The following is a 20,363-nucleotide window of genomic DNA, read 5'->3' on the forward strand; positions in this document are numbered from 1 at the left end:
GGTCTGGGGCAGGAGGAGCTTCTGTGGGACAGGCAGATTTGGTCTGGCTGGAATCTGGATGTCTGCAGTGCAGAGATGTTCAGGGGATCTGTTCTCTGTCCAGAGGGGAGATTCCAGGGTGTGGTGGAGCTTTGTTTTAGGATGACACAGTTGTTCCTGCAAAGGGATCCCAAGAGGATTGTCTCCAGTGCATCACACCCATGAAGATGTAAAGAGTTTTAGGGCATGAGAAAGAAAATGTGTTTGGAAAATGTGGTTTTTGGGTTCTTGTGAAGGGTAAACAAAGATGAGGAGAGGCCCTGAACTCTGTCCCTCTTCCTAAAACAGACTCCAAAGAACTTTGAGGATCCTTCATCACTGCTTATGGAGAATATTTTTTGTTAAAACAGATTTTTCTTACCTATTATCTGTCATTGTGTCCTTGTATATTTGTTTGCAAAGTCCACTGCCCACCTGACAGCGAATTAACTCCAGATTCACCCAGGTCCTCACTCACTGAGGAGGAAAAAAAGAACCTGAACCACCTCCCCAAGCCCCCAGCTGGGCAGGGCACCTCAGCACTGCTGAGCTCCTTGCTCCAGCCTTGCTCCTGGACCCTGGGAGCAGCAGGATCCTTCTTCTCAATGTCCTTACCAGGCACAAAGGAATGGCTCCCTGGAAGGAATCTGCAACCAGAACACTCATTTAGATCTAAATACTCTCAAAAAGTAATGCCAGAGCATTGCCTGGTCGCTGCCTGCATCAAGATTTGCATGTTTTTATTCCATGTAAAGCACCAGAAATTATGTCCCTTAAGACATGACAGGGCTTTTTGTTTCAAGCACACCAGGCAATGCAAAATGTTGTGTGGCAGTGCAAAAACCTCTGCACAGATCTGTGTAAAAACACATCCTGTGCACAACATGCATCCAATTTTTAAAATTATATTTTCCTCTTCATTGTTACTCTCTTTCCTTTATTTTTTTTTAATTTCCCAAATAATGTGTCTCCCTGAACTGAACAAAGCAGGGATCATTTGGTAATTGAGCTTTAAAAGGCACCAGTGATGTTGGCACTTAGGTCTGCATGGTGTCTTCATTTCATTCCCTTTTCTTCTGTGAAATAAAAAAGTGCACCCTGTGCTGAAAATTGACCCCTTAACTAATAACAAACATGGCTTATTGTGTATGGAGATGAATATGGAAGCAGAGTTACTATTTAGGCAGGGTGTCATACCTACCACCTTTTTAAACATTTTAAAATGTTTATTTAGCTTTGTCTTGTACAGGGTGTCTCATACAAACAAAACGTTTAAAGCAATGGTCAGGCAAAAGCCCAGATTTCCTCCTCATTTTTTAACAATTGATTTGCTGTGGAAATTAATCTGAGAGATTGAGTTGTGAATGTTTCATGGGCCTCATCAGCTCAGTGGAAAAATAATGGCAGGAGTGAAAAATGATGGTTGTGGATAAAAAATACACAATTTTATAGACCTTCTGATGTTTGTTTTTTACATGGCTGTCCTTATTCTGGTTAAATCTGGGAGAAGTTGAAGATATGATGACTGATCCCATGAATGAATCCCTGCAGTCACTGTGGGTTTGGTTCCCAGGTAAAGTAAAAATGACAATTTGACTATCTTCCTTTCAAGTTTTCATTTTCCTGGGGCAGATTTCTATTTGTTTGTGTTTGCAATGTATCTAATGGGCTAATTTAATTGGCAGGAAATGGTCACTTCAGTAATCAAGGAAAGCTGAAGAGCTTGGAAGAATGACACCACCATAAGCCAAGTTTTCCATCAGGGAGAAGTGATTTAGGGGCTCTGAGGATTCAGTTGCTGAAAGTGAAGTACTGGGAGAAGACAGGATTTTTTTCTGGTGCTGGTTGAGAGCTGCATTAAAAAACCAAAGACATCAAACCACTGTTTTTTCCTGAAAATACTTGCAACAATCTTTTGAAGCAGTAAAATAGTAATTTTTCAGAAGGCCTACGTGATTTGGGGTATGATTGCAATAACATAATGTAGTAAAAAATATGGATTTCAATTCTTTTGGTAACTGCTTCATATTCCTATCCCAGGGTAAGTTTACTTTGAAGGGAAATGCCCTGAATTTCACATTGTCAATACGTGAGGTATGCACAATTATGTTTTAGATGACAAAAATTTAACCTTCACCAAAGTTTGTCCTGTGATAATTTCTCTCTTCAGTTTGTGTTTTCAGAAATGTCAAAATTAAGAATCAAGCATCAAAGCCTTAATGTGCATAGCTTTATTTTATTTTTTCATCAAAAAGATCATGTTGGAAACAGATTTTTTTATGGAATGGTCAAAGCCTTAATGTGCATAGTTTTATTTTTTTCATCAAAAAGATCATGTTGGAAACAGATTTTTTTATGGAATGAAAATGGTTGCTCCTGCATCTTTGCATGATTCCATCTGCTGCACCTCCTAAGGAAAAGTCCCTCCATGAAGGACACTTTGTGTACACTCACACTCTTCATTGATTTTTTTTCACTGGCTATAAAATAATAAATTCAACACCAGCTCTGAAATAAGGAAGCACTTCCTCCTTAGCAGCCTTGTTTATAAAACTAGAAAAGGAAAAAGGGCTTAATCAGGTATTTTATTTGCCATTTCAAAGAGGGTGAGGAGGGATTGTTGGTGCAGTGCAGTGGAAAACAATCAGATTTTGTGACATCCCTCACCAGTAGTGACTGGCTGTATCAGCATAATCAAGGAATCAAGCACAGATTTTACAAGGAAAACACTGGAATTTTTCTAAGATAAATAATTCAGTCTTTTTTGTTTCATCTGCTGTGAGGTTTTTTTTTTTTTGTTTTTTTTTTTTTTTTTTTTTTTTTTTTTTTTTTTTTTTTTTTTTTTTTTTTTTTTTTTTTTTTTTTTCAAGGAAAACACTGGGATTTTTCTAAGATAAATAAGTCAATATTGTTTGTTTCATCTACTGTGAGGTTTTTTCTTACAATTTTTTTTTTTTTTTCCTGAAGGGGTGATGGGTAACTCCAGCTGTTGATCCTTCAGGAAGTTGTACTTAAAGGCACAACTCAAATATCCATGCAATGATGGCCCTGAGACTCTTCCAGACCCTCACATTGTAACACTTCCTCTGATCTCTGCCTCTTGGCCCCAGAGTGAGTTTCAGGTGGTGTTTCAGTGTTTTCCATGGCACTGTGCACATCCCATGCATTCCACATCCTTGCTCTACACTGATTAAAATGTCCTATAGCAACCCTGGATCTGGATGCCTCGATTTTCAAGGGCAATTTGTGAAAAAATAGAGCACAATGAGTTGGGTGTGGACAGCCTGAGCTGAGGTGGAGCCTTGCAGAGATACTCAGAGGTGATAAATCTGCAGGGTGACTTTGATATGGCTCTGAAGCTGAATTCCAGCTGAGCTGGAGTGAGTCCAGAGCAGGTCCATGAGGATGGTTAGAGGAATAAAACACTTCTCCTTTGAGGAAAAGCAGAAAGATTTGGGGTTTTTCAGTCTGGAGAAGAAAAGGCAAGAAGAAAGGGAGACCTCAAAGCCCCTTCCAGTGCCTGAAAGGGCTCCAGGAGAGCTGGAGAGGGATTTTGGACAAGGGCATGGAATGACAGGACAGAGATAATGGCTTCCCATCGCCAGAGGGCAGGGATGGATGGGATATTGGGAAGAAATTCTTCTCTGTGAGGGTGGTGAGGCCCTGGCACAGGTTATCCAGAGAAGCTGTGGCTGCCCCTGGATCCCTGGAAATGTCATCATCATCATCATCAAAATATCTCCTCACAGGTGTTTACAGGGTGGACATCTCCATCTAAACCAGAGACCCAGGAATATCTTGAAAGCCACTGGTGAGAAACAGGCACTGGAATTCGTGGAGTTCAGCCTCCTGGCCTGGTTTAGGTGCTACAGAAGGAATTGCATTTTTCTCTTCCCTGCCTGCTGCTCTCTGGATCTCCACAGGTTATACTGATTATTAGAGGAGCACAGGACGACTGATTGAAATGAACCCCACTGTGTGTGAATGATAAAGCCTGAAAAGAAGGAAGTTGTGTTTATGGAGCTTGGCAGAACAAGTGAATGAGATGATGGCTCAGAGACTCCTCCTGCCTCCTGCACCACCCTCACCTCTGGCTTCCACTTCACAGCTTTTCACCTGTGAGACAGAGAATCACCTCTGTGGAAGAAAACACGGGGCTGAGTAGCAGGAATTTGCCAGCTTTTGGAAAAGGAGTTGCTGATAAATCAGGTTACCCACGTGGGCACACAGGAGCCATCTCAGAGGTGGGACCTGGAAGGTGTCCTGGACGTGAGAATTTGTAAGCACAGATTTCTTGTAGAACAGCACTGGGGCTGTGTCACAACCCGAAATCCTGATAAAACACCCAAGATAGCTGTACCTTGTGTGGGTGTTCTGCTTACTTCCTTATCATCATCTTATCTTTTGGCAAGGCCTTCCGAATTAACCTAAGAAATATTCTGGGCATTTGTAAAAAATACTCCGTGCACTGGAATTCAGCAAATATTTATTAATTGACAGAACACCGGCAAAGAATGTGTAACCAAAAAAAGAATAAAAGTGCTCAGCTCCTCTCTGTAAAATACACAAAGGATAGGAGGTTAAAAGTTACATTCCACAAACATACCTTTTGCTGAGCTGTACTTGGTTTGGTGAGTGGTGTGGATGGGAGCCAAGGTCTCCAGACCCTGAGTTCTGAATCATTGCTGCAGGAAGAGTGGAAAAATGTCCCTTGTGGCTGAGGGAAGGGAGCAGTCCAGGATCCATCTGTGAAGGTCTGTGGGGGCAGTTTCCCTGAGGATGGATGGGTTTCTGCAAGGCTGTTTCCCAAGAGATGTGAAAATGCGAGGTGAAGATCACAGGTAGGGAGCAGCCATAGGTTGTGGATGAGCTGTGAACGTCATGGGTCACATTAGTGGAGTTTTGGTAGGTATTAAATCCCAAACATTATAAAAGCATTGTCATGGGGTGGGGGGTGGAAGGTGTAACAGTAAATTAATTTTAGTATCTCAAGTAAGAAATGAAATTCCACCTTAAACATTGAGCATGGAAGATGATACAAATTGTTTTACTCTGAGGTACAGGACATCACCAATCACTTATTTCTGTGTTACTCAGATTATTTTTAATTTGTGATTCAGTTTTAGGCCTGTGCTTCATTTGCCTTATAGACCATTAAAGTCAGGAGAAAAACATATCGAGGGCCAAGCTCATTCCAAATGTAGATCTGGAGATGTTCCAGCACTATCTGGACACAATCCTGTGCCATGAGCTCTGGCGTGACCCTGCTGGAGCAGGAGGTTGGACTCACTGTGCTCCCTTCCAATCTGACCCATTTCTTTTGAAATCAGCTAAACACTGCATTCAGTGGGCTCCACATTTTTCTCTTTCTGATGGAAGATGACTCCCTTGCATGCTGTGCCATCTTGGCTGAGGAAAACCTTCATGGTCCATGCCTTTAAGTTTTATTGTCAGTAGTGACACATGGCGTATTCCTGTTTTGAAGTGGCTGCAGCACGCTGTTGATGCCATCTCAGATCTGCTGTCAAGGATTGTTTACATTTGGTCAATGGAAGCAAAAGGGGAAGACTATCACAATGGCAAATTGCAGCTGGTAAATGTCACTCCCAGGCAGGGTGACAAATGAGTGCTGTGCCATGGCGTGTGAAGAAAGCCGGTCTTTTACGAGCACTTCAATGCAGAGCAGTTTTATTATGACTGACATCCTTCTCAGGGCTGAATTCCTATCACCATATCCTTCCTGAGTCTCGCTTGCTCAGGTCAGTCCTGTGAAACAATCCAGCATTTCTCAAATTGTTATTCCAGTTTGCAAACCTGGCAAACACAGCACGAGTGGCAGAATCTGCTCTGAGTTCCTTGGGGTTGGTTCTCTGTCAGTAGCACAGGAATATAATAAGTGAAAATCTGAAAACTAGGCTTTTGGAATTCTTTTTCACTATGAAATATAGCTCTGGATATGCAGCTGTTGAGTCACATCTGAGAGAGAAAATAGGTTTTTAATAGGTGCATTTAAGAAATGCATAAAATCACAGAATCACAGAATTTCCTGAGCTAAAAGGGACCCACAAGGATCAAGTCCACCTCCTGGCCCTGAAAAGGACACTCAAAAAATCACACCACGCGTCTGTGTGCATGAGTAGCAGGGGCCACAAAAAGAGCAATTTGAACTATAATTATCATAATTTTTAAATTTTGAGTAGAATCTATAAAACATTCAATAAAGCAATAGTGCTAAGGCACACACAAATTAATTTTTAACAGAACAGTGAGTGAAAACATAGGGAAATATCATGATGAGTGAGAGGCTATATTGAGAGCTATGAGGAAAAGCTAAAAGAATTGGGATTATTCAGCCTGGAGAAGTGACTTACTTGCAGCCTTCCAGTAGTACCTGAAGGGAGCCTGCAAGAAGGAAGGAGAGAGAGGATTTACAAAGGTGTAGAGTGACAGGACAAGGGAGAATCTCTTCACCCTGAAAGAAATCAGGTTTCAACTGAATATTAGGAGGAAATTCTTCCCTGTGAGGGTGAGGAGACCCTGGCACAGGTGCCCAGAGAAGCTGTGGCTGCCCCTGGATCCCTGGCAGTGCCCAAGGCCAGGTTGGACAGGGCTTGGAGCAGCCTGGGATAGTGGAAGGTGTCCCTGCCCATGGCAAAGGGTTGAAACTGAATAATCTTGAAGGTTCCTTCAAAGCCAAACCATTCTATGATTCTGTAAGAGCCTCCTCTAACAGCACCAGGCTGGGTTTAAATTCTTGTAACAACTGGTGCTCTCTAAATATACATTGCCCTTGTGCCTCCTCCTTTCAAGTCCTCTCAGCTGCTAAGAGCAAAGAAAGGCACTTTGTAACTTGAAGTTTAAAAACAGCATAATTTTTACTCTCTCCTTGTTTTTTTTTTTTTTTTCCACTTCACATATTCTATGTTTAATGTGTAACTGAAATAAAAACCTTCTTTATTTTGTGGACAGCAAAATGTAAGCATGGTGTGCAAGGAGAAAGGTGATTTATGAGGTTTCCAGGATGCAGGGAACAGGTGACTTTTGCTTATAGGAAAAAAAAAAAAATCATGTTCCTAGCTTAAAAAAATAATCAAGTAAAAGTAAAGCCATAGAGAGAATATATGTTATCTACAATCGTTCCAGAAAACATTTCCTACAGAACAACAATTACAAGTCATTGTGAGTCCCTTGGGAACAGCAGTCAAAAACATCAGCAGTTAATTACTAGAGCTTCCTAAATCAACCTTCTTTGGCATGACATGAAGTGAATGAGAGCAATAAAAGCAAGGAAGTGCATTGTGCTTTGTCCTGTCCAACTCCTGTTCGGACAGGCGTAGGTCACAAGCACTAATGTAACCAGGCATGAATTGTTGTGGGTTTTTTTGGGTTTTTTTTTAATATTTTAATTCTTGGCCTTGGGTTAAATTAAACCTTGGAAAGGCCAAGGTAAAATGCAGGGCCAGGTCTTGAGGCTGCGTAAATCCTCTTAGTTGTGCCATGGCCACACCTTCAGAGCAGAGCCCCTGCTCCAGTAAAGCATCAAAGAGTATGGGAAAAATGTGTCCTGGAGTGGCTGGTGAAGTAAAGGGAAAATGGAACAATCTGTTCTTATTGGGGCTCTCAAGGCTGTATATTGGGGTGCTGCTAAATTTTCTGATATGCAACTCGGGCAGGTGGAACTTTTTTGCCCCAAGTGCAGGTTCTGTGGCTGCTGGGGTGAGTCTGGAAGGGATACCCTTAGCTATGGAAAAGCAAAAATATTTCATGTGGACCCTGCTTCAAAATCAATTTTTTTTGCTTTAAAACTAGCCTGAAAGATCTAGAATATTTCTCTTTATCAGAGAAAAATAATATTTCTCTGCTGGTTTTCATCAATCTCCTCATTCCTGCCCTTCTATCTCACAGTGGGCTGGAGAAAACGTTTCACCAGCTGATTTGGTGAGTCTTCCCAGGAAAAGGAGCTTTGAGTAGGGATGTGAATGGGGCACAGCTGTCAGCATCACATGTCTTTGGCTCAGAGTGAATGAGAAGGAAACTCAGAAATAAAACTCGTGGCTTAATTGGAGGGAGGGAGCTGCAGGGAAAGGCACACACCAACAAATGGAGCAGAAGCTGTTTATCAGGAAGAGGTTTATAGGATCTCAAATCTTCACAGATGTGGGTAAGGAGAAGCTGCTGATTGATATAGGGTGGCTGAAAGGAAGAGAGCACAAGATGTTCACCAGACAGGGCTCCCCAGACCTTGGGAAATTATTTTTTTTTTGATTAGCAGTTGTGCAAGTCGTGCTTGGTGCCATGGAAGGGCTGGCAAGAAAGAGCAATAAACCAGGCAGAATGTTTCCCTAAGCCATTAGCATTGGTGATTAACAGCTAATCACCATAAACCCAAAGGCTCATCAAGGAGCTGAGGAACTACAATTAGGTGGAGGAAACCCCAATATTGGTGCCAGTGGGATTTTCTGTCTCAGTCACACTGGGGCTGGTGAGCAGCTGAGCCCCACTGAGATGTCTTGGCTTGGCCAAAGGAATGCTCCCCGAGGGGATCCTGAGAGCTGTGGTGTTTACTGCCCTCACAGGACAGGGATGCAAGGGAGGAGCATTTGAAGATTACATAAAACTCACAGTGAGATGATTTTACAGGAGCTGTGAGAGTGTGTGAAAGTTATTATAGGATATTTAGAGAAGGACCAACCAATGTGGCTTGGGGAGGAGCAAGTGTGGGAAAACAGAGAGATAAGTGGATAAAAGCTGTAGAACATGCAAAAAACCCTGGGCTGGCCTCTGCTCTTGCTCAATCTGCCCTGTCTCCTTTTTAAACTCCATTTCCAGGTATTTTCCTGGGCAAGAGGCCCCCACAGGTTTGTGTGGGGTCTTAGGGCCAGCAGCTGGAGAAGGGGCCGTGGCTCACGGGGCTGGTGTGGCCCAGGAACTGGGGAGAGCAGGCTGTGAGGGTTCCCTGAGGAGCTGCACTCCTGCACATGTGGATGTGCCTGGTTTGTTCAGAGAACTTCAGCCCAGCTGGAGACAAGGGGAGAGGTCTGTGAGCTGGGCCTGGCAGACTGCAGCCCTGGGATAGATGCTGGAGGGGCCAGAGGGTGGCAAGTTGGCTGCTGGAAGGTCTGAAGGCCTCACAAGCTCCTGGGGAGGTTGTGGGGTGTGTGCACAGCTGTGGGGACACACACATGACCTCACAGCAAGCAGGGCTGAGGGATGTGGAGCCGTGGCCACCTCACATCCACTGGGATCCCAAATGCCTCTGACATCCGTCATCCTGACCCATGGTCCCCCATCATCATCCCTCTGATCCTCACTGAACCTTGGTGCTTGTGGTGATTGGCGTTCAGTCATGCTGTGAGTCCCCAAGGGAGAGACCAAGCTTCTGGGTACCTACTTCAAAATATGTTTAAAAGGGGAAATAAATTTCATGTTAATGCTTTTGTAAGGTTTTAACAGCACTAATGGACAGCTGCCACCCTCCGAGGACTCCTTGTGCTCTGAATCTCTGGGATGGCAACTTTTTGCTGCATCAACAAGCATTCCTGAAAGGACTTTGGATGTTCCTTTGTGCTGACTTCAGCAACTCAGGGAAATCTCCTTTTCTCCTTCATTCCACTGCGGACATATATCAAAGTCACATCACCACCACTCTTGGTCTGGGGGAGCTTCAAATTTCCTCTTCCAGGAAATCATCTCTATCTTTTTGCTTACCAAACAATCCAGATGATTTTTTTCTCCTGTGCTTCTACAGATCTGGAAGTGTTTCAGGCCAGGCTGGAGAGGGCTTGGAGCAACCTGCTCTGGTGGAAGGTGTCCCAGCCATGACGGAGGTTGGAACTGGTGATCTTTAAGGTCCCTTCCAACCCAGCTGTTCTGGGATTATGTGGGATTCCATTCTAATTTAATATTTCCTCTCATCTTTTCCATTGTAAAGGTGAACAGTTATGGAATGCCAAACCAGTGTGTTGTGCCTCACATCCAACCCAATCACATCACATCCAATCACAAATCCAAGATTAAATGCCAGGTGTTTGAACCAGTTTTGTTACTGATTTCTAACTCCATGGCACCCCAGTGAAACCCTAACACCAGCTTCTTCTTTGCTGTGAGTTTTAATGGCAATTGGTATAAAAATATTCTCATTATCAAAAAATATCCAACATCTAGACAGATACAAGCAAAGAGAATTCATGTTATGGATAACTTTGATCTGTGATGAAAATCCAAAGGCAAACCACGGCCAGAACATTACAGAAAATGCAGATCCACTCTATTCTTCTGTTCTTTATCTTCAGAAATATTTCATGCTTAGGTGTGCTTACCTGCTCTTCACCAGTGCATGACCTTTATTTTCATCTGTGGTTTGCGCTTTTCAGTTTATTGCTATGGATTTTAAAAAATAAAGGACTTTTTTTAATGAACAAGCTCATTAACTTAATCAGGGTTTCCTGGGAAAACTCATGGCTAATTGTGCCTTTTGTGTTATTAAAGTCTGCAAATCATACACAAATTTTAAGTGTGAAAACAGAACTGGAGAAAAAAACTATTCAGATCAGGAAAGTGATGATTAGCCAGGAGATTTTATCTGGGTTTAAGTAAAAATCATAGCTTACCTATTTCTTGTAATCACTTTTATGTTCAAAAACAAGTGTCCCAGCTGAAGCAAAGCTGCATTTTGTTTACTGCAGCATGGGTCTGCTTTCCATTTTATACAAAAAATGGGGCAAAATAAGGGAAAGAGCTTTAATTTTCCATCCCCTCTGACAAACATAAAGTTCTCTTGGGCTGTGAGAATGTGTTTGAAGAGCTGCTCTGGTCTGAGCACCCCTGACACAGATTGATACTGGAATATCAGACACTGATTGGTACCTGAATATCAGAATTGTGTGAAATGCTGCTTTCCTATTGAGGTAAAACCTGTCCATTTTAGTTTTATCCTTGAAAGGTTTATTGGAGCTCATCCCCTGCCACAACTTTTAGGGCCAGATGAATTGATGGCCCGTCCTGACCCAGCTTTAGAGTTGCCTTGGGAATACACAAAAGCAGAGCCCAGCACACATGATGAATCATAACTTCAGAGGCATTTTCTCTGTGCTCTTTCTGAGTTTGCAGAGTCTTTAACTGCTTGTTTCAGCATCAGGGTCGGTGTCATTTACGCACGAGGAGCCCTTTATGATCTCAGGGCTCAGCAGGCTCTTTTCCAGTGGGGATTTTTGAGCAATCCCAAGGCTGTGTGTAGGAAACGGCCTCTGGTGACATTTCTCTGCTTTTGGTGCCAGTGCCAACCTGTGCCAAGATGTTTGCTGCTATAAAAAATAAACTCAGCCACAGTGCAGTTGTCCTTTGTGTAAATTAGAAATGAGAAGGGTGAATGCTCCAACATCCTCCAGAACTGGAGTTTAGAACTGATGCTTTATCCAAAATGAGCAGCACTTGGCAGCCCCAATTCAGTCTGCACATTCTTCTGAAAACACTCATGTTGTAAATGACATCAAGTTATTATTAAATTCAAAGTGACTACTTAAAATGTCCTGTCTTCCCTTCTCTAATTTGAAATTGAAATAAAGAATATAATGACAACAGCAATACATGATTGCAGTAAGAGGAAGGGAAGTTGGGAGAGGAAAGAAAAAACTTCAAAATTTCTAACAAATTCAAATAAAATGCCTTTATCCAGTTGTCTTTTGTTTACTTCTGTCCTAATATGATTAACGATATTCAGGGAAATCTTTATTGACTGAGTTTCATTTTTCAATTCCTATTTCTTAACAGCATGGAGTTTGAGAACGAAACTGGCATCTTTGTACTCTAACATGTAAAAATAAAAAGCAAAATTCCCCTGTGATTTTGAGTGGATGCTGTAAAATTAGAAATTAAATAGTTCAAAACCAGGTTGGACAGGGCTTGGAGCAACCTGGAATAGTGGAAGGTGTCCCTGCCCATGGCAGGGGATTGGAACTGGGTGATCTTCAAGATCTCTTCCAACCCAAAACATTTTGGGATTCTCTCGGAATTAATCAGGGAACTTCTGTCTTGCCTTTAGTACTTTTCAGCATCCATCAGTATCGTGTCTTAAGGGCCTTCTGTCCTTACTGGCGCAAGATGTTTAGAGTAATTCATAGCAGGCCCTTACAGGCCCAGACATTCACAGAATTCACAGAATCACAAAGTTGGAAGGGACCTTCAAGGCCATCGAGTCCAACCCATCCCCAATAGCTCAACTCAACCCTGGCCCCCAGTGCCACATCCAGGCTTTGTTAAACACCCCCAGGGATGGTGACTGCACCCCCTCCCCGGGCAGCCATTCCACAACTTTATCACCCTTTCTGGGAAAAACTTTTTCCTGCTATCCAGCCTGTATTTCCCTGGGTGCAGCTGCAGGCTGTGTGCTCTGGCTGTGTCAGTGCTGCTGGAGAAAGAGCCCAGCCCCAGCTGAGCACAGGCGCCTTTCAGGAGCTGTGCAGAGTGAGGAGGGCACCCCTGAGTCTCCTTTTCTCCAGGTGAGCACCCCCAGCTCCCTTAGGGGTTCCTCTCAGGGTTTGTGTTCCCAGCCCCTCTCCAGCCTTGTTCCCCTCCTAATTTCTAATTCCCAGCTAAGGAGTCTGACTGATCTCCACCCATCACTTCTTTGAAGAGAAAAGTTTTAGCATTGGATTGAAGGAAACTCAGTGGGAAAGATAATGTATCCCTTCAAAATGATTTAAAAGCGAAACTCCACTCCTGTTGAAATCAATATGATGTGATTTCAAAATGAAGAGCATGTCACTAAAAGTCAGCTTTGAGGTATCTGGAATCAAATACAAATCCATAACTGAGAATAGCTTCTTGATTTGGTAGTTTCCAAAGCACAAAATAAATAAATATAATAGTCTTACACCAACTGCCTGTGTTATTCCATTGGGCTGGCCTATTTCAGCTGGAGTTTTATGGCTGTGGTGCACTTTCAGTGCTAAGTCAGTGATGGATGGTTCCTCACAAAAATAATCATATGGTCTTTTTCACATTAATTAACTAGGTGAGCAATTACAGATTCCCAGACAAAACATAGCCTTGACTTAAACAGAAAAATTCTGTTCACTTAATATTAAAACAAAACAAAACAAAACAAAAGAAAACAAAACAAAACCCAACAACAAAAAAAAAGTACAACCATGAAGCTGCACAAAGATCTTGTTTTTTATCTGTTAATTTGGGTTCCCTATCACGGAATAAATGTCTATACCCATGAAGTTTTTACCAAAGAAGGAAAAATGCAGAGTCTTTAGCCAGGTGAAGATAATCAGTCAGGACCTGACAACTGAAGGACTGTTTACCAAGGTTAGCAGGGGAAAAAAAAAATTAAGAAAACTTGGAACTGAAAGAACCGAATCACTGATTCAACAGAAAGCAGGGATATGAAAAAGCAGTGGTGCTACCAAGGAAAATGAGCTGAGAAACCAGCCTGAGCTGGGGAAATGGGACCCAGGAGGGTCATTAGTGCCTAATCACTCCCTCAACATTCCCTGGGAAGCACTTCTTGCAGTGCATGCTCCTCATCTCCTTTTTAGGGAAACGGTGTGGAGTGGATGATCCCAGAGCCTTCTCTTGCCAAGGAGCCAAAAGAATAATTTCTCTGTATTTAATCAGCCTCCCTGGCCTTATTCTGTAAGAGTAAGAACTGAGAAGAGGCAGGAATTCATTGCACGTGGAACGCTTTAATACTGGAATCTCCAAGACATCCCAGCTTCCTGCTTTTAAAAGATATTTCTGAAAGCTTAATCACATTTTTAATTGGTTTTTACAATTTTAGAGCTGTCAAGGTAAGGGGAGCTTTAGGGACTGTTGGTATAATGACAGAACTCCCCTGCTTTGTGACTTTGTGCTTGGAAACAGCAGACCAGGTTGAACCCATTTCCATTTTAACCTCTATTGGAGATGTCTCAGTTATGATATAGCTGCCTTAAGCTTTCAGTAATGTCCAGAGACATTTCATTTTCAAAAAATGATGCAGAATTCACATTCCCCTCTAATGACTGAATCATTATGATGAGCCAACCATACCCTGGGCAGTGTGGGCAGCAGATTGAGGGAGGGGATTCTCCCCTTTTGTCCCCTCAGGTGAGACCCCACCTGCAGAGCTGCTCCAGCCCTGGGACCAGCACAGGAAGGATGTGGACGTGCTGGACAGAGTCCAGAGGATGATCAGAGAGATGGAGCAGCTCTGCTGTGAGCAAAGGCTGGGAAAATTGGGATTATTCAGCCTGAAAAAGATAAGGTGTCAGGGCGACCTCATGGTGCCCTTGCAGTGCCTGAAGGAAGCTACAGAAAAGATGGAAAGAGCCTGGAGTGACAGGACAAGGGGGAATGGCTTCAAACTGACAGAGAGCAGGTTTAAGTGGGATATTAGAAATAAATTCTAATGAAGGTGGTGAGACCCTGGAATACGTTACCCAGAGAAGCTGTGGCTGCCCCTGGATCCCTGGAAGTGTCCGAGGCCAGGCTGGATGGGGCTTGGAGCAGCCTGGGACAGTGGGAGCTGTCCCTGCCCATGGCAGGGGATGGAATGAGATGATCTTTTATATTGCTTCTGACCCAAACTCTTCTGTGATTCTGTAAAAGCAGCAAGATCTTGTTCACAGATAGCAGGCTCTGAGTGTTTGGCTTCCATATTTTGAATCCCAGTGTCCCAGATTTTTCTTTTCTAAAAACTTAGATGCGAGTAGGTAAATAATGTTCAAATTCATACCAAATACAAAAAAAAAAAAAATGTACTGGAAACTAATGGTACAGCAAGCCCAGAAGAAGCCTTAAAATTCTTCCTTTTCCATGTCTCTCTGCTGATATTATGTCATAACCAAAACTCAGTAACCGCAATCTAAACTACACCATAGTATCCAGCACAGATTATTCTTATTCATTACTGGCTCCACAACAGTTTGGAAATTAAAAAAAAAAATAAATAAATCCCTTTTTCTTCCCATAAATCAGTGGTAACTTCTCATTAGGTTTCATTTTACATGTCAGAATAAAACTTGAATGAGGCTCCAGGGTGCAGTCCCAGGCAACACTTTAGTTTTATTAAAATTATTTGCATCTGTTAAGATGCATATGAAGATTACTTGATTCTTTTTTTTTTTCCTCTTTCCAAAATACTTGGCACTCAACCTAAGTGATGGAATTTAGAGTTCTGACCCTTAAGACTCCTGTCAGCAAGCTGAGGATGCAATTTGCTTTGGGGTTATCATATCTCTGGAAAGACTGAGCTAGATTTAGCTTGGCATTTAAATCAGTTTGCAATCAAATAGAAAAGCAAAAAAAGTATAATGGCTTATATTTTTTAATGTAGGCATCTGAGATTTTTGGTGGTTTTTTTTTTCATCTTATAGATCAGTGCTGTTGGAACATTGGAGGGCTTTATAGAGTATTTTCTTTTTCATTTACCCAACAGGTTTGGTCAGAGATGTTGAAGACTTTTGCTAGATATTTCTGGAGAGATATGGTTTGGCAGTTACAGAAGATCTTAGAGGGAGGCCTGAAGCTGAACAGAACTCTGTGTGCAGAGAAGATCTGTCTGTTCCAACAGGTAGCTCTTGTCAAGGACCTGCAGGTTCAGCTCAGGTGATCCCTCAGAAGTTGATTATTCGGGTTTGAAACTTAAATGTCCTGGAAATCAGCCCAGAATCTGAGTTTAAGGACAAAACAAAATAAATCAAAACAAATCCAAACTTTCTGGAAGTTACTTCTGAGGTGATCGCCGTGTTCTGTGAATTTAAAATAGAACAAAGCTGGCTTAATTGTGTTGACTGGGTCTGAAATACCATGAATCCTACGCCTTCCGCATAATCCTGGCAGGTTGGTGCTCTGTCCTGGCCAAATCTCAGTTGTACCAAAGAAGGAAAACATGTAAGAAAATGTTATTTCACGGAATTAGTCAATTTTTCACATGTCAGGAAAGCTACAGATGAAGACTGAAGTGAGTTTTCATTTGTTCAAAAGTGGATTATCATCAAAAGAACAGAGCAGAAAGAAAAGTCTATTTTTCTCTAGAGCTGATTTTATAACTTGTGAATAAACCTTTGACAACATTTCAGTTTATGTTGAGCTGGTTTAAATTATGTGCTCAAATTTTATGCAATATTTGGCTTCCAGAAAAAGAGAGAGCATAAAAGTGGGAGATAAATTGACAGACAAACCACAGACTCTGCCTAGAAGTGCAGAATGTGCCTTGTGATTTCTGTCAAAGGTGTTTATGAGACCATGTTATGTGCAGGTAATTGCAAGAATCTGTCACTAAATTCACAAAATGACTAAATTAAAAATTCTGAGCATTCCATCTGGGTTTGGGGAAAATTGCTCTTTTAGATAGAGTAGAAATAATACTTAAAGAAAAACGAAGCAGCAAAAGCAGAACAGATTGTAAATGAGAACTATATCCCAACAGAACTCCACAAAGAGTGCTACAAGCAAACCTTCAGCCAGACTGCATCTCACAAAACACTTTCCCAACTGCTCCCAACTATGTGCTTCTCTGCCAAGGCACATGAAGCAGTTCATTAGGAAGAAATGCCTTTATCTATTGGCCCAGAGTTGGGAATGTAGGTGGGGTTACACCACTGTGTCCCACAGAAGGGGCCAAGCTCCCACAAGAGGTGAGGTTCGTCGTGTGGTTGCCCCTTCTTGTTCCCTGTTGTCTTTTTTTGGTCAAACCTGCCACCTCATCCTCTCCTTGTCCTTTTCCTTTGGAAGTCACCAGCTATCTCTCTCCTGCAACCCAGTCTGCTTTCCTGGTTCCACGCCTCACACTACACAACAACATTTCATCAAAACCCATTTCTAATTAATATGTGCTGGATTTGCTCCCGCCTCGGAGAGAAAGTCCAACTGATTTGGGTGGGAGGAGGATCAATCTTTGTTGTGTTCTTTTCGGTTAGGAATGTACCAAGATCCTGTGAAGCCTAATCAAATAAAGGGATTTGCCTCTGACAGTCTCTCTGTCTCTCCTGAGTCTTTAGGAGGCTGTTCAGTTCATTAAAAGCACCTTGGAAAATGTTGCTCTTGGAGACGGCGAAAGGCGCAAACATGATTAGCTGCAGATGAGCAATTTCTTTTTAAAGATCAGGAAATTAGAATCCAGGCTTTGGAAATCTTTTCTGCTCTGTGGCACCAGCGGTTCCTTCTCGCTGCACTTGGGAAGGATTATCTGAGAGGTGATTCTTTTCTTGCTGTGTGTTTGGAAGTGCACCACAGCCAAGCCAAGCAATGCACACCAGCACTTCTCTGTCAAGAGAGTCACGCTCTTTAATGGCATTTCCACCTCATGAACTGGTGTAAAATATTCTGCTGGAAACACATATTTCCAGGGCTGGAAAATCAAGTAAAGAATGGCTGTGAGTGTACCAGAACATGTGCTGGATTGTGTAGGGGCTGCCTGCTGCCTTTGAATCAGTATTTTCCTGCTGGGAGGCACTCATGACCATGATTTGAGTTAACAGAAGCCAAACCAAAAACAAAATTGGAAAAATCCTATTTTTCTTTCTTTCTTTTCTTGTAATACCTACAGGTCCAAATCAACCTTGTGTCTTTTTCTCTTGGGCATTGTACCTTAAGCTGGGTTTAAGCTGTTAAAGATGACCAGGGCTGGGCCTGCAATCTTCCATAGTGATCTACTCCCTGAAACATTTTCACTCCATGCCATTTTTCTCCTTCCCAGAAAATGCTCAGAGATGGTTCAAATACTACCACGGGTCAGAGCCTGTTCCCAGGAGGAGGTGTGGGTGAGGCCACTCATTTTTTTTCACATGGACAAAAGTTTAGCCATATGTCCATAAGATGAATCACACCACTTGCTGTCAGGGCCAAGGAACAGGTCCTGGACTGTTTGTCCTGCTTGTGTTGGTGTATCCTTTTGTAATCAGATAAAGGGCTTGCCTTTTAATACTTGCAATCTCAACAGAAAAGAAAATCAAAAGGGAAAAATAAAAGAAATATTATTTTCCAGATGGTACAGAGAGATTAAAGACATGTTTGCCTAGTGCAATGGAGCATTGTGCAGATGTCCTCGAGCTAGTGCTGACCTGTGGTTGATACATGCTCACCACAATGATGAATAGAATATCTTTGCTGGCCTGTCCAACTTTAGAAGTTGGCTCAAATTCCATATAAACCAAAGACCACTGAGAAGACAGTCAATAAAGTAGCAAAAAAGATGGTTGAAAGGAGACATAAAAGGAGGAGATTTTATTACAATCCTTGTATTTCATCTGGAGTGTGACTCCAGCACATTTGGTTCCATGCAAAACCTCAACTGCTGAGCAGTTGCCAGTGTCATTTTCTGGTGGCATTTCCCTGCCTCAGAGTTGCAAGTCCCTTCAGCTTTTCATGGAAGGATCATCAGACCACAGCAGTGCCGGTGATGTCCATTAATCACCTCCCTTTTTTATCTCCTAGAATTGTAAGTTTTTTCACCCTTTTAGAGTTCTGAAAGAGTCTGAATCCTGACAGAACAGCAACATGAGCTCTTTAATATGAAAATTGTGTATTTATGCTCATCATGGGTCATTCCACCCTTTTTACAGAAGGACACTTCTAATCAAAGCATACTGAAACATCCCAGCTCAGTTTCCCTTTGCTGTGGGTGGGTGAACTGGGATATTATGACCCCATCCTACAGTAGTTTTAATGCTGACCATATTTCCTTGATTTTTGCCCCTTTGCCTTAACCACTGGTAACTTTCCCTAAAAACTTTCTGGTTGAAGACTTGTTCTGTATCTTGACTGTCCACCCAGTGAAATACTTGTGACTAAATTTATCTGCCTTTTAAGTTGTTTTTAAATTGCCTTTAGCGTGTGATGTTTCCTTATCTTGGACAAGAGAGAGGAAAAAGGAAGGAGGCTATTTCTGCCATCTCTTTCCTCCCGCAAGAAACCCTCCTCCCCCTTCCCTTCTCCCTGCCTTCCAAAGCTTTTGTTCATTTAAAATTAGCCCTTTGAGGTGTTCTTGGGAAAATCAGGCTGCGCACAGCGAGCAACTCCCTGTGGGGAGGTTTGCTGCAGTAAACATGGGGCAGAACCTCAGTGAGTCACCTGGCTGGCGTCCCCCCAGTGCAGGAGGGACAGGGCAGTAGGAAACCCATAAAGAAACATGCCACCACCACCAGGGATACCTCAGTAAAACCATTTCCCATCCCATCCAGGCATCCTACCAGCAATTCCCTGCAAGCGTCAGTCCACTTAGTAATTAGCGGGCACTGGATGCCTGGCTCTGATCTCATTGCCATTGTTTAACCAAAGGAAGGATTCAAAACAAGGCTTGGGGCCAAAAGTAAGGTCTGGAATGCTTTTAGAATTCAGGTTATCTTGCCCCCATGATTTTTTTTTTCTAATTTCCCTTGCAGCTTAATTTTAGTGACACCCACTGGCCAAGGCTCAGCTGTAATGAATCCCTGGTAGTCCTTGTTGGCTGGGAGAGAAGGTGTTGTTGGCCTGCAGTGCATCAGAAGTCTGATCTATCTGTCTCAGCTCAGCCACCCAGAAATGCTTGGGAGCACTGTTGAACTCAAAAATGCCTCTGCTGCAGCTTTTCCCAATAAAGGCTTTGCAGGAGGGATGCAGCAAAACAAATTATCCTTTGTCAGCCTTTGAGGAAAAAAAGAAAGCACGTGGGATGTTTTATTCAAACCACCTGTCAGGATCTTCCACAGAAGCTGTGTGAAACGGGAAGGAGAAGAAATACACAAAATGACCTTTTTTGGCATCTCCATTATCTGTTTTTTTGCTCTGCAGTGGAACACATGGATGGAGGGTTTGTTTTGCAGGAGAGGGAGGATGACAAATGCTAACAGCCTGTTTCAGGGGCTTTGCCGGGTGGAAGGTTTATAGCAGCTCCTGACAGCTTTGAGGACAAAGGGAAAGGGCTTTATTTGATATTTATTTGGTACCTGGGCAGCTTGGATGATGAACTTCTTTCCCATTCTCTTGGTTTTCTCTACATGTAGGTCAAACTTCAGGTTCTAGGAATTCCAAACCTCACCTTTCTAATGCTGCAGTTATGTAGATCTTCAGTGCTTGCCTTAAAACGCTGATGACTTAAAGCTTCCTTACATTAATAAAACCTTGTTTTCAACAAGTAAATAGGAATTTTTCCAAAGTCTTGCCCTGCACTGTAAATGAGACACATCTGGTGTCATGGCATGAATTTATCACCTATTTTCAGCTGGTACCTTCAGCCAAGCCAGCTCTTGTTGTGGAGATGGAGCAGCCAGGGCAGCAGAGATCTCAGCATGGGGGAATTGTTCTGCCAAGGGGTGTTTTGGTCTGGCCCATCAGACACTGACCCCACAGGGATGGCATTCACTGCTCGCAGCAAACAC

Source organism: Onychostruthus taczanowskii, unplaced genomic scaffold, assembly GCF_017590055.1.
Source record: "Onychostruthus taczanowskii isolate IOZ18803 unplaced genomic scaffold, ASM1759005v1 scaffold3, whole genome shotgun sequence".
Taxonomy (NCBI): domain Eukaryota; kingdom Metazoa; phylum Chordata; class Aves; order Passeriformes; family Passeridae; genus Onychostruthus; species Onychostruthus taczanowskii.